The following is a 14,773-nucleotide window of genomic DNA, read 5'->3' as shown; positions in this document are numbered from 1 at the left end:
ACAATATGTAGTACCTCTCCAAGAGACCCATTGACAATCCCTGATTGAATCCATAGGTTTGTTGTTAATAGTGTTACATTTGTTTTACACCTTGGATCTGCCAGATATTAGTTATGCTATAGTGTAGAGGAATAACTTTACTCAAATAGGGTAAGGATGTCCATGAAATAAAATGTGACTAACATTGCATGTTATGCGCCTTCGCAGTTCCGCGGCCTGTGTGGCCAACACCTTTTTTAGCCATGAAATATAGCGAATGTGACTAATATTGCATGTCATGCGCCTTCGCAGTTTCGCGTCCTGCATGACCAACACCTTATTTAGCCATGCGATACGACGAATGCGACTAACATTATGTGTTATGCGCCTTCGCAGTTTCACAACCTGCATGGCCAACACCTTCTTTAGCTACGTGATACAACAAATGCAACTAACATTGCTGTTATGTGCCTTCACAATTTCACAGCTTGGGTGGCCAACACCTTCTTTAGCCACATGAATCGATGATTTCGACTAACACGCTGTGTTACGTGCCTTCGTTGTTTCACGACCTACGTGTCCAAGACCTTATTTATCCATGCGATACGGTGAATGTGACTAACATTGTGTGTTACATGCCTTTGCAATTTTGTGGCCTATGTGGCCAACACCTTCTTTAGTGACGTGATACGTCGAATGTGACTAACATTGCGTGTTATGCACCTTTGCAGTTTCGTGGCCTGCGTGGCCAACACCTTCTTTAGCCATGCAAATGGACAATTGCTATAAGTCCCTACTCATCCATCTCACCCAAAAACACTTATGTCTCTTTAACTATATCATGCTTGAAAATACCATTGATGATTGTATGAGAATGTCAATTGTATTAGCAATGAACCAGAAAGTAAATAGAAATTGTTTGAATAGAGAAAATAGTGTTTTATGGTTTCAAGATGAAAAGACTCATACTATTTTCATATATAATATCATATTTAATAAACTTTAAACATCATCTTACAACATTAAAAATTATAATCATTCAAGGAGAACAGGAACAAACAATGTTCAATAACCATCACATCTCAATTCTAAAATTTTCTTGGTTTCAACAGGCTAAATATTTCTTGCACTTTTAAAAGTTGTGAATTATGGGCTTGTGAGTTGACATTTTGTATTGACAAAAGAAAGACATGGACTGCATTGAGGTCAAAGGTACGTTTTTCAAACATTTCAAATATTTATTTTATACTTTTAGTTATTCACAAGCTCCAGGTCATTATGTCATTACTAATAAATTGTTTGGCAGTAGTTTTGGATGTGCGATTTCCATTGCCAATTAACTTTTATGGTCACTATTTTTGAAAATTCTGTTCTCAAAACCATACTTTAAATTAAATAAAAGTTGAAACTTTAATCAACTTTTCTTGTAATAAACAATCTACTTTCTCTGTTCGTTATTGGTGTGTGGAGTAGAAAGCGTACATGTAACCACTCTAAACCATACTTTTAATCTCCATGCAACTAAACCAAACTTGCTCTGTAAAGATTCTGCATCTTCTATTCCTTGTACTTGGAGATCGCCAAACACTTTTTCAGTAAGCTATTCATTTGAATACTTGTATTGTTGTACAACTTGCTTAGATGTCTTTAGTTATTTTGCACTTTAAACATTTATGAGCTTTCACCTATGAGATAAAGTGTCTACATGACTCTTTGTGAAGATTTGAAATCCTAAATGATTTTTGAAGCCTTGTTATGGGAAGTACCATTTTCCCTGGAATGACTCTTGTACCATTATCTCCTTTTTCTCTTCTTCTCAAACCATACAAGGCAGAGAAAACAATATACACGCTCGAGGAAAACTTATGTGCAAAGCAATAAACTTCCACATTTCTACAAGGTGCAAGTCTTGTCCATAGACATTCCAATTGAATAGAAGCAATCCACAACCAATTTTGTAGCACTGGGCAGCAACTGCGCTACCCTGCAACCCTTGTTAGTGATGGGAGCAAGGAGAATATCAGGCACTGGACACTTTTCAAAGGATAAAAGTGCTCATAAAATAGAAATTGTGTCGGTTGTTCATAATTCACGCGAAGAAGGAAAAATACAAAAGTTTGTGTTAAGAGGATACTAAGAGAAAGTGGATGGAGGGGTGAAGGAAGCACAAAGCCCTGACAAAATTTTGGTGTAATATGCTATAGAAAATTCTCCACTTTAAACTCTCATCTAACCCATTAGGTTTTGGTCACTATTTAGGAATTGAAAAATTCCTTAAAATAATGTGCTCAATGAGGAGGAAATCAAATGCTAAAATGAGCATAAAAAAAGACACACAACCACATAAGACAAAAGAGTTTTATTTGCATATTGTAATTATCAAGGCAACGTGAGTGAATATGGAAGGGCCCTAGGTAAGAATAATTTAGAAACAATGAAAAATGTAAGGGACACATAGGGAAAGTATCACACCAATAGCAGAGTGGTAAGACACTAAGCACATATGAAAGAAGAGATTTAAAAATTGAAAGGCCAGCTTATAGGGAAAGTACCGCACCAATAATAGAGTGGTGAGTAAGACACCAAGAAGAAATAGAGATTGCGGGTGCAACTAATGAAAGAGAAAGAGAAGGATTTAGGGGCAAATAGATTTGTCCATAAGTCATTAAAAGACATGATTAGAAGCTAAACCAACACATAAAAGTTAGCACAAGAACAAATAAAAGACTGCAGTGTATGAGTACACACGAAGAAGTGAAATTAGTTTGCCGATTTAAAAGAAAAGATTACAAAACAAAAGATAGGGATGGCTTAGAGTTAAGTTGTTGTATTAATGTTTTGTGCAGTAATAGTTTATTTGGATTTGAATTGTCTCTATAAATAAGTGAAAAGAACAGATTCCAAATGGAATAGAGGCATAGTAGAATTAAAATGGGGAGCGTATGATTTGGCTTTGAGATGATCAGCTACATGAGCCTAAATAATTGAGCCGCCTCAAAATAAGGATTCTGAACCACTTGTTTTTTTTTTCTATTTTGGTGGGTAGGTGTGTTGGCATGTTGAATGTTTTTTTTAATCGTAGAGGAAAACCCAAAATTGTAGGAGGTTGTTGCATCATAAGTACCAAATATGGATTTAACACAATGTGTCCTAAAATTATTACAACAGGGAGGGGAGACATGAACGACCGAGTGAAGGCAAAGTATAAAATAGTTATTATTTTATTATTTACCAATGAAATTTAAATATTTGAATACAAAGCAATTCTGAAAGTCAATTTCCTATTAGTTTAATTTCATATATTGTTCGAAGAGTACTCACTATTGATATTTGTCACTGTTGATATTTGTGTGGTCTTTAGTCCGTCGAACCAGTGTGCTACAAGCGGTGGATGAATATTTGTCTGGAAATACATTGTATATACAAACTGATGTATTTATAGAGTTTGTAGGCCACCGACACATTTCAAGGCAGCTATGTAGTACAATATTTTAGAAGAGATAAAAAAAGATCAAATTTTAATTCAATAAGATATTGCAAATCAAATTTTTTACCTGATATGCATTTATTTCTCCATTTATGACTACAACTTGTTCACTAAATTAAATGAAACAACAAGCAAAAATGGGAAGTTATTCAGTAATGCATTTATGGTCAATTTTGATATTGTTTTACAACTGCAAGTTTTGTTGGAGTTGATATGTTTTACAGCTGTAAGTTTCGTTGGAATTGATATGTTTTATAACTGCAAGATTTTTTTGAAAGACTTCTCATTGATTAGTAATTAGGAAATCACTTTTGTGATCTGAAAATGCATTCAATTTCCAACTTGTATGTTGAGAAATTTACCAGCCTCTATTTTTGGGTAGTTTACTGAGACAAAGTCTAGTTTTGCAGTGTGAGACATGTTTTGGAGTGAAACGTCACGCTATATAGCCTATCGGCTAATTAATAAAATGTATATTTATGTTTGTATTTTTTTAAGAAAATTTTAAAAATTATTTGAATATAGTGCTTTATAAAGTAAAATTTAGCTATTGATAAATGCTGAAATTGAAGTTACACGATGCCTCACACTTTATATAGTAAATTTTATGTGTTTTTTTTTTCAATTTTTGTTCGTAGTAGTAACTTGAAAATTTTGTGCATGTATATATTTTTCTCTAATTTTTATAAATATATATTTTTTAAATACATCTGAAAAGTTGTGTGTACTAAAATACAATACTTTGCATTTGGCACCACCATTTGTCTTAATTATTTATCCAAAATAGAAAAGAATTATATCATCTTGACATAAATTCTTTTCTCTTTTGCATGGTATTTTTTTGAAAAAAATTAAATAAATTTTAGCATTTTTCCTTTACAAGATAATCAACCTTATATTTTAGTGCTAATGATTGGCTTTCAATAAAAATTATATATAAAAACTAATTAAAATATTAAAAGATATATATTTTAGAAAATTTGGTTATAGATCTACAAAAGGGTATTTTTATATTTAAAAAACAATATTATTTATAAGAGTAGGAGTTGGTGAAACATCGAGTTTTCCAAACAAAAAAAAAAAATTGGTAATTGGACCCAAAGTGGTATAAAACATACATTTAGTAAACACCTCCAATTGGAAAAGTTGTGGACCATATATAACTTAGGTATAATGAATCTATATAGATCATATATTTGACTAAAATTAATATTTAGTTTGAAATATTCAAATTCACTTGTCTTGATAACTTGGCCTAAAACGTGACTCAGGTTTGTACTTTTACCTTGAACCAAAGTCTTGACACTCATCTCCCATTGTCACCTACATAGGTCTTAGCACAATAGATGCAAATTTTGCAACAAATATCGAACATCCAAGTGGGTGGCCCAAACAAATTGTATACGATGGAGGACCCATGTCCTTATCCTTTCAATAAGACATGGTACATGTCACCCTTTCCTCTAACTTTGAAGCACCAAAATTCGATAAATATAAGGGAAAGGGAGACCCCTAAGATCATTTATGGAATTTTTCATCACCTATATTGAGGTTGCATACAATGATACATACCTTATGCATGTCTTCCCTAGAGGTTTGGAATAATAGGCCATGAAGTGATTTTCCCACTTGCCACAAGGAATACAATCCTGGGGTGAATTAGCTGAAAATTTCATCATGCACTTCTCACACAATATAGAGCACCAAATGACAATAATGGATCTTTGCATGACCAAACAAAATAATGGACAAAGTTTTGCTTCATTCTTTCAATGATGGAGAAGTCTTTCAAGTAAGAGTCCATGTCATATACTTCAGAAAGAGCAAGTGCAAATGTTTATCAAAAAATTGAATCAGGAAATGATGTTTGCATTACAAATATTGTTCCTAGATACATTCGATCAAGTGATAGAGAAGGGAATTAAGTATGAGAAGGCCCTCATCACTAAGGGAGATCTAAATATTTATAAACAGAACATTAATAATACCCTAATTTGGCAAATGATAAGTCTAAGTTTTGGTCACATAACAAACATGTAACAAATGATGGTGTTGTAAATGCCCAAGTGATCAATAAAGCTCAAACCCTCATTTCCTCAAAGGGACTAAAAAATATGAAAACAACGAACCAACCCAATCACAATGATCAATTGACAAATGCCACCTAGTCCAAACCACAATCTAGACCTTCTAGAAATAATAATAATAATCCTAGACAAAAATACACTCCCTTGTGGGATCCTGTTAAGTTAGAGTTAAAGAACTCATCCAGTCTAATAGAATAACACTTTCAAAAATAAAACATTATGATTTAGGGCCATTTAAGGCCACTTGGCATAACGATAATGATTTTTGGGAGTATCATATAACTATGTGTCATATAAATTACAATTGTTATAAGGTAAATAACATCATTCAAGATCTAATCGATTTAGGTGACATAAAATTTTAAACCCAATCAGGATCTTCAAATAGTGATCACAAAATTTTCATAGAACCTTTACAAAACCATGGAAAGTGTAAAGCCTCCAGCTCAAGTGGTAAACAAGACAATAGTGCCAATTATGCCAATGTCGATTAAGAATACATGGTCAACCACATCTGACGGTTTGACAAACATATCTCCATATGTTATGTAAAATATAAGAGTCCATATGTTCCAATAACAACCCATCGTTCCAAAGTGACCTTACAATGGGCCACTTCAAGACCACAACCATATTTCCAGTACAAACTTTTGGAACACCTAGAAGAAATTCCTGCTAAAATGTCAATTCTTGAGCTTTTACACACATCCCCTCAACACAAGGCATGCACAAGGCCATCCTAGATAAAGCCCTTCAAGTATCTTCCATCCCCTCAAACATAAGCATAAATATATTTCAGGCCATGATAGGGCATCTTTCCACCAAACATCATGTAACATTTATAGAGTGAGACATACCTTTGCATAAACTACACCATAGCGACCTCCTTTATCTTGAGGTATTTGTGCATAAGCATAAAATCAGATGAGTCTTGATAGATGGAGGAGCAAACCTCAACATTTGTACATTGAATCTAGTCAAAGCATTGGGATTATCTGAAGGGCATATAGTGTTGGTATTTTGGTATGGTTTTGTCATTGATGTCAACACCTACTAAAACACTAGCACTTTGGAGATCTAGTAGCATTCACCGGCAAGCACGTAACTATTGCACAATTACTGGTATATGGTTCACCGACAGGATATAATGACCACAGACACTTGGAATGATATGGAAGACACCTGGTAATGTCGAAGACATCGTGTGGACACTTTATTTTGAATAATTAATCATTGGTATATTCATATTTGCATATTTTCTTTTACCGGCAAATAGGTCCAGGGTTACCTAGGGTTACACCGACAGGTTTATGTTTTCCAGATCAGCATGGCACGCTATGGAAATGATTAATTATTGTTACAAATGCATTAAGCTGACATGTTCAATCGGTTATTGCATTAGATATTATATTGTTTGTAAAATGTTTTATTGTAATATCTTGTAGAGCCGACCTACTAAAATTGGTCTTAGGTTATGGTATAAATGTAATATCTTATTTGTAATATTGAATGTGGGATGCGAAAAAGAAGTGTGTGAAGGTATATGCGAGATTAAGAAGAGCTATACATGAAGATATCATTTGAAGGTGAAGCTAGGCTTTTGTGAAAGCATATCAGCATTACACTGGTACTGAATCTAGCATATGAAGATGCTATTTTGTGCAGTACATTCTTATTGGATTTAACCATCCAACTGTAGTCAGTGTGACTCCCTTTTTGTGATTGAGCAGTGACCTCTAGGCTGTTGGCCTTTCTGCATGTGCAGACCCCATTTATGTTCACTTACTATCTACAGTAGTATCATCTGATTGTGGGTAAGGTTTCCCACCATGGTTTTTCCCCTTACAGGGTTTCCCCGTACAAATATTGGTGTCATGTGTTGTGGATGACTTTGTGTTTATGTTTCATGCATTAATCTTTACCAATATAGCAAATAACTGTTAACATTGTCTACCGACATACTTAGCTGGTTTACCAGTATTAAGCATTAAGTTGGTTAAGTTGTTTTTGGTTTGAATTTATGAGACAACTGATTCACCCCCCCCCCCCTCTTAGTTATCTCTGGGACCTAACAATTGGTATCAGAGCTTAGTCCTCTTTTGCAGAAGTTTAACAACTTGAGGAGATTCAATGTCTACTAATTATTTTAGGAAGGACAGTCCTAAACTTGATGGAACCAACTATGGGATATGGAAGATCAGAATGGAGACACATCTGAATTGCATTGGTAAAGATATCTGGGAAGTTACAAAGAAAGGTTATACTACTATTGTAGCTGGTCGGCCCAGTCCAACTACCTTAGCTAAAGATGAGGAGAATGATTACAAAGCACAAGAAGCACTTTTGAGCACATTATCAGATCAACAAATCATGGGATTATCAGATAGGTCTACTGCTAAATCTATTTGGGATCATTTGGAAACACTAAATGAAGGAGATTCCATAGTCAAAATTGCAAAACTTGAGAGCTTCCGGGTCAGGTATGAACATTTGAAAATGGAAGAAGATGAAAGGATTTCTGCTTTTATGGAAAGAGTAAATGAAATTGTTTGGGTATTAAATGTTGTGGAGGAACCTTAAGTGAGGATGAAATTGTTTCAAAATTTTTAAGAGGATTGCCACCGGCATATAAATTAAAGGTTACTGCTATAAATGAGTTGAGAACAATGCCTAATACATCAGTAGCTAGGGATACATTGATTGGAAAACTTTCAGCTTTTGAAATTGAGGAACTTGGTCCTGTTGCTATTATAAAGACAGATTTGTCCTTTAAAGCATCAACATCATCTACTCCATCATTTGATAAATCAGATTGGAAAGCCTTTTATGCAAGAGAACTTGAAGAAACTAGGAACGAGAATGAATAACTTTAAGAACTTGAAGCACTATTTGCAAGGAAAATGCCTAAAGGTCCAGTTGGAAGTAAGTATGAAAGTAAATCACCCTTTAAATGTTTTAACTACAATAAGATTGGTCATATGACTTCGAGATGCCCTGATAGACATGCTAGACTAAGAGAAGAAGCTAGAAGAACATACACTCCTAATCCTGAATATCAGAGATACAGATTTAAGAAGAACAAAAACAAATCTTGTTACATTGCTGATGAAGGTGTGACTAATGATTCTGATGAGGATCCAATATACAATGGATGGCTTTTTGTTGCTATAACAGAAGATCAACCGGCACCTACTGCTCAAATGATAGAACAAGCCCTAGCAGCTAAAGTTGAAGTAAAGGATGAATGGATCATTGACTCAGGATGCTCACATCATATGATAGGAGAAAAAGGTAAATTCTTGAACTTTCAAAAATACAATGGAGGTTTAGTAAGATTTGGAGATGACAAAGCCTGTTCAATCAAAGGTAAGGGTACAATATCTCTTGATGGTAAGCATAACACTGACAATGTCTACTATGTTGAAGGATTAAAGCATAATCTTTTGAGTGTTGGTCAATTAGTTGAGAAAGGATTTCAATTACAATTTAAAAATGGAAAATGCAAAATCATGAACAGAATAGGTTTGGAAATTGCAACCGGTAATTAGACTAGAGGTAATATCTTTCATTTGAATAACAGTGAAAAGACATGCTTGATTGCATATATAGATGAAAGTTGGTTATGGCATAAGAGACTCTGTCATGTAAACTTTGATTGCATAGTAAAGATCAGTACTTCTAAGGCAGTTAGAGATCTACCTAAAATTGTCAAACCTCAGAATACAATTTGTAAGGAATGTCAATTTGGAAAACAAGTTAGAGCTAGTTTCAAAAGTATTCCAGAAAAATCCAATAATGCTCTTGATTTGATTCACGCTGATTTATGTGGTCTAGCTAGAACTAAAAGCTTACAAGGTGATAGATATTTCATGCTAATTATTGATGACTATTCTAGAATGTGTTGGGTTACTTTTCTCAAAGAAAAATCAGAAGCACTTGGAAAGTTCAAACTATTCAAAGCAATGGTTGAAAATGAAACCTGTAGGAAAATCAAATGTTTAAGATCAAATCAAGGAGGAGAATTCACATCAAAGGACTTTAATACATTCTGTGAAGTGAATGGAATCAGAAGACAACTATCAGCACCTTAGACACCACAACAGAATGGAGTTGTTGAAAGGAAAAATAGAACTATCTTGGATGCAGCAAGAAGTATGTTATCAGAAGCAAATCTACCACATGTGTATTGGAGAGAAGCAGTCAGCACAGTGGTCTATACATTCAACAAAGTTCACATCAAAGGTGAAACCGGTAAGACCCCTCATTAACTATGGTTTGGTAATACTCCTACTCTTAAGTATTTCAGAATTTTTGGAAGTAAATGTTATATTAGAAGAGATGAATATATTGGCAAATTTAATCCTATAAGTGATGAAGGAATATTTCTTGGTTACTCATCTAAGAGCAAGGCATATAGATGCTTTAACAAGAGATTGCAGAAAATTGTTGAGAGTACAAATTTAAAAATTGATGAACAATTCAGAGTAACTTCAAGGTATATAGACTCTAAACCGACAACAAAAATTATGACAAATTAACCTACTCTAAATCCATCGGTACAGAATGAAGATCTAGTTACCTCGATACCATCTGAGGATTCCATAGTAATTGAAGAACAACAACAAACTAAGACACCCCAGTCTGTAAGATTGAATCATTCTGAAGATCAGATAATTGGAAACAAATTTAAAGGAGTTATGACAAGATGAAGATTGGCAAATGAAGAGGTATGTCTTATTTCTCAAATTGAACCATCATTTTTTAATGAGCCATGTGAAGATAAATTTTGGATTAAAGCTATGGAAGAGGAATTAGAAAAAATTGAGAAAAATAATACTTGGACATTAGTTCCCCGACCTAGAGATAAAAATGTATTTGGAACCAAATGGGTATTTAGAAACAAACTTAATGAAGATGGTAAGGTTGTCAGAAATAAAGCAAGACTAGTGTGTAAGGGATATTCTCAGAAAGAAGGAGTTGATTACAATGAACCTTTGCACCGGTAGCTAGAATTGAGGCAGTCAGATTATTCTTGGCTTTTGCAGCACACAAGAACTACAATGTTTATCAAATGGATATCAAATGTGCATTCTTGAATGGAGATCTTGAAGAGGAATTCTATATTGAACAACCTGATGGATTTTCTTTGATAGATGACAATGATATGGTATGCAAGTTAAGAAAAGATCTGTATGGACTAAAACAAGTTCCAAGAGCTTGGTATGCAAGATTGGATAAATACCTTTTGAAGATTGGTTTTACTAAAGGAAATGTAGACAATAATTTATATTACAAAATAACTAATGATGACATCTTGATTATAGAAGTATTTGTTGATGATATAATCTTTGGAGGAGAAGATGGATTATGTAAGGAATTTTCTATTAAAATGCAGCAAGAATTTGAAATGTCTATGATTGGTGAAATAAAATTCTTTTTAGGCTTGCAGATTTCACAGACTGACAAAGGTATATTTTTGAGTCAATCCAAGTACTTGAAAGAGTTACTAAATAAGTTTGGGATGGAGAACTCTAAACCGGTAAGCACACCTATGACTACAAATGACAAATTATCTCAAAGGGATGAATCTCCACCTATTAATCCAACTAGATACAAATCTATGACAAGAGGTTTATTGTATTTGACACAAACCAGACCTGATATTATGAATGCAGTATGTATTGTTTCTAGATTTCAAAGTAATCCTAGAGAAAATCATGAATCAACAGTAAAAAAGGATTTTCCGGTACTTACAAGGCACTGCAAATCTTTGATTTTGGTATCCTAGAGATGAAAATTTTGATCTATGTGCATACACAGATGCAAATTGGGCAGGAGAAGTGGATGATAGAAAAAGCACCACCGGCGGAGCATTCTTTCTTGGAAAGAGATTAGTTTCTTGGTTGAGTAAGAAATAGAGTTGTACATCTTTATCAACAGCAGAATCATAATATGTTGCAACAGCAACTAACTATACACAGGTACTATGGCTTAAGCAAATGTTGAAAGACATAAAGGTAAAATGAAAGGAACCTTTTACTATATATTGTGATAACACTGCAACAATTGATATATCTAAGAATCTGGTATTACATTCTAAAACAAAACATGTTTCTATCAAACTGAATTTTCTAAGAGAAAAAGTTGAAGAAAATGAGATAAAACTGGTTTATGTGAATACTAAAGAACAACTTGCAGATATTTTCACAAAACCTTTGCCTAAGGAGACTTTTGAATATCTCAGAGATCAGCTTGGAGTCATACCACCACCAATAGAGACTTCGACAGTTGATGATTGTCATCAACCAGCAGAATTTATAGAGAAATCTTTTACTCCGGTCTTTGATGAGGAAGCTACTTCTCAGGGGGAGTAGTTGGTATATTGAATTGATTGATATTTTGTATATGAACTTGATTTTATTATTGTAACTTTGGCATTTGATGTCAAAGGGGGAGAGATATCTATGGAAAAACACATTACCCTTTTAAGGAGGGATTGGTATTGAAAAACTTTGGATAACACATGTTGCTCCTAGGGGTAGAGATTGTTGTTTAGGAGAGATTGTTGGTTGTTGGTATTTGACATTTCTATTTTGGCACTTTGATGGTTTTTCCATCTTGTGTTGCCATCAATGCCAAAGGGGGAGATTGGTGGTATTTTGGTATGGTTTTGTCATTGATGTCAACACCTACTAAAACACTAGCACTTTGGAGATCTAGCAGCATTCACCGGCAAGCAAGTAACTATTGCACAGTTACTGGTATATGGTTCACCAATAGGATATAATGATCACTGACACTTGGAATGATATGGAAGACACCTAGTAATGTCCAAGACATCATGTGGACACTTTGTTTTGAAGAATTAATCATTGGTATATTCATATTTACATATTTTCTTTTACCGGCAAATAGGTCCAGCGTTACCTAGGGTTACACCGACAGGTTTATCTTTTCCAGATCAGCATGGCACACTATGGAAATGATTAATTATTGTTGCAAATGCATTAAGCCGACATGTTCAATCGGTTATTGCATCAGATATTATATTGTTTGTAAAATGTTTTATTGTAATATCTTGTAGAGATGACCTACTAAAATTGGTCTTAGGTTATGGTATAAATGTAAGATCTTATTTGTAAGATTGAATGTGGGATGTGAAAAAGAAGTGTGTGAAGGTATATGTGAGATTAAGCAGAGCTATACATGAAGATATCATTTGAAGGTGAAGCTAGGTTTTTGTGAAAGCATATCAGCATTACACCGGTACTGAATCCAGCATATGAAGATGCTATTTTGTGCAGTACATTCTTATTGGATTTAACCATCCAACTGTAGTCACTGTGACTCCCTTTTTGTGATTGAGCAGTGACCTCTAGGCTGTTGGCCTTTCTACATGTGCAGACCCCATTTATGTTCACTTACTATCTACAGTAGTATCATTTGATTGTGGGTAAGGTTTCCCACTGTGGTTTTTCCCCTTACAGGGTTTCCACGTACAAATATTGGTGTCGTGTGTTGTGGATGACTTTGTGTTTATGTTTCATGCATTAATCTTTACCGGTATAGCAAATAGCTGTTAACACTGTCTACCGACATACTTAACTGGTTTATCGGTATTAAGCATTAAGTTGGTTAAGTTGTTTTTGGTTTGAATTTATGAGACAACTGATTCACCGCACCCTCTCAGTTGTCTCTAGGACCTAACATATAGATGTTGTAAAAAGGTAATCAAATCTTTTAATGACACAAGAAGCCTATTCAAATGAGTGATATTACTCCATATTAGAGTGGACCCTGCAGTACACGACACCTTATGTCATGTCTTGGAACTTGATCGTGGATATAACCCTTTCCTTGACCAACCATAGATCCATGCCATGCAAGTCGTACCATTGACATACCACCAATGCATTAAATTCCCTTATGATGGTATCAAAATCACCATACGAGGTGATCCTAACCCCTTTTATTAATTCACCAATCTATGAAGTCATGTGTGAGTTCTTGCCAACGTGTTGCAACAAAATCTTAAATATCCCTACCCTATGCATGAATCAGCCTCCCATACCCTTCAAAAGTCTTTGTCCTAGATACTAGTATACACTATTGAATATTAGACTCTTAAGTGAGCAATACCCACTCATTCACCATAACATCTGCACTGTTTGATTCAACCCAAAGAGATAGTGTAGCCATTTTCTCAAGTTCAATGTATGTAAGCATTTGATTACCTCTTGTTTATTCATTCTTTAAATAACATCATAATTCTCTTAGTTGAACATCTCCTACATACAAAAGAGAATTCAACTAGTGTTGTATGACATCATAAGGTTACAAATATATAACTCACACAAAGCATTTTTTAGTTTTGAGCTCTACAGATGACTAAAAAATATCAAAGAAGTCTCTAGGATAAACAATGGAAAAGGGCAAATCTAAATAGATTTACATAAACTAGAAGTTAAGTAAATGTTCCCTAAGAAATAATATATATATGGTCCACCTTGGTGGCCTACAACTAACAATCCATGACACCACAACAACCATAGTGTCCACTTTGTATCTTAGTCTTGCAACTTCCATTTTTTATTCATGTAGGTTCTTTTCCATCATCTCTTGCAATTATTCCTTTTATCTTATCAATTTCTTTTCTCTCAATTGTAACATTTTCATCTATTTCCATAATATGAGTGTAATTCAAGGCCAAGATGTGGAGGAAGAGATGTGAGGCACTTGAATATTACCAATGGTTTCCATAAATGGTCTAGTTTTTTAGGACGTTTCTTATCTCAAGATGGTCTCAATGACCTCCTATGTTTCTTTAACAACCATTTTTGCCAACCTATCTAAATTGATGTTTTTTGATGGTGTAGTTTCTTGTGCCTTAGGTTGGGGTTCTTCCATATTATAACTTTTGATCTCTTCATCTTCCTCTCCCATGTTTATTTTGCAATATCCTCTATTTGGACACCCACACTCTGCTCCCTTATTTCTTAAATAACACAACCCTCTATTTCCATTAGTACTGCAATATCTCCTTCCTCTATCCAATTTGGGAAAGTCTTATATGATTCTAGATTTGACTCAGAAGACACTTATCTTGTTTCCACAACCAAAGTCTTTTTCCTAAAAATGGATTCTCTCTCACTACTTGTCTCTGAATCAACATCTAGGACAATGCTAGTCTTTTCTTTTCTATTAGCACTTCCTTTCTATT

The sequence above is a fragment of the Cryptomeria japonica genome, chromosome 10 (genome assembly GCF_030272615.1).
Source record: "Cryptomeria japonica chromosome 10, Sugi_1.0, whole genome shotgun sequence".
Lineage (NCBI taxonomy): Eukaryota > Viridiplantae > Streptophyta > Pinopsida > Cupressales > Cupressaceae > Cryptomeria > Cryptomeria japonica.
Note: the sequence above shows the minus strand (reverse complement) of the source record.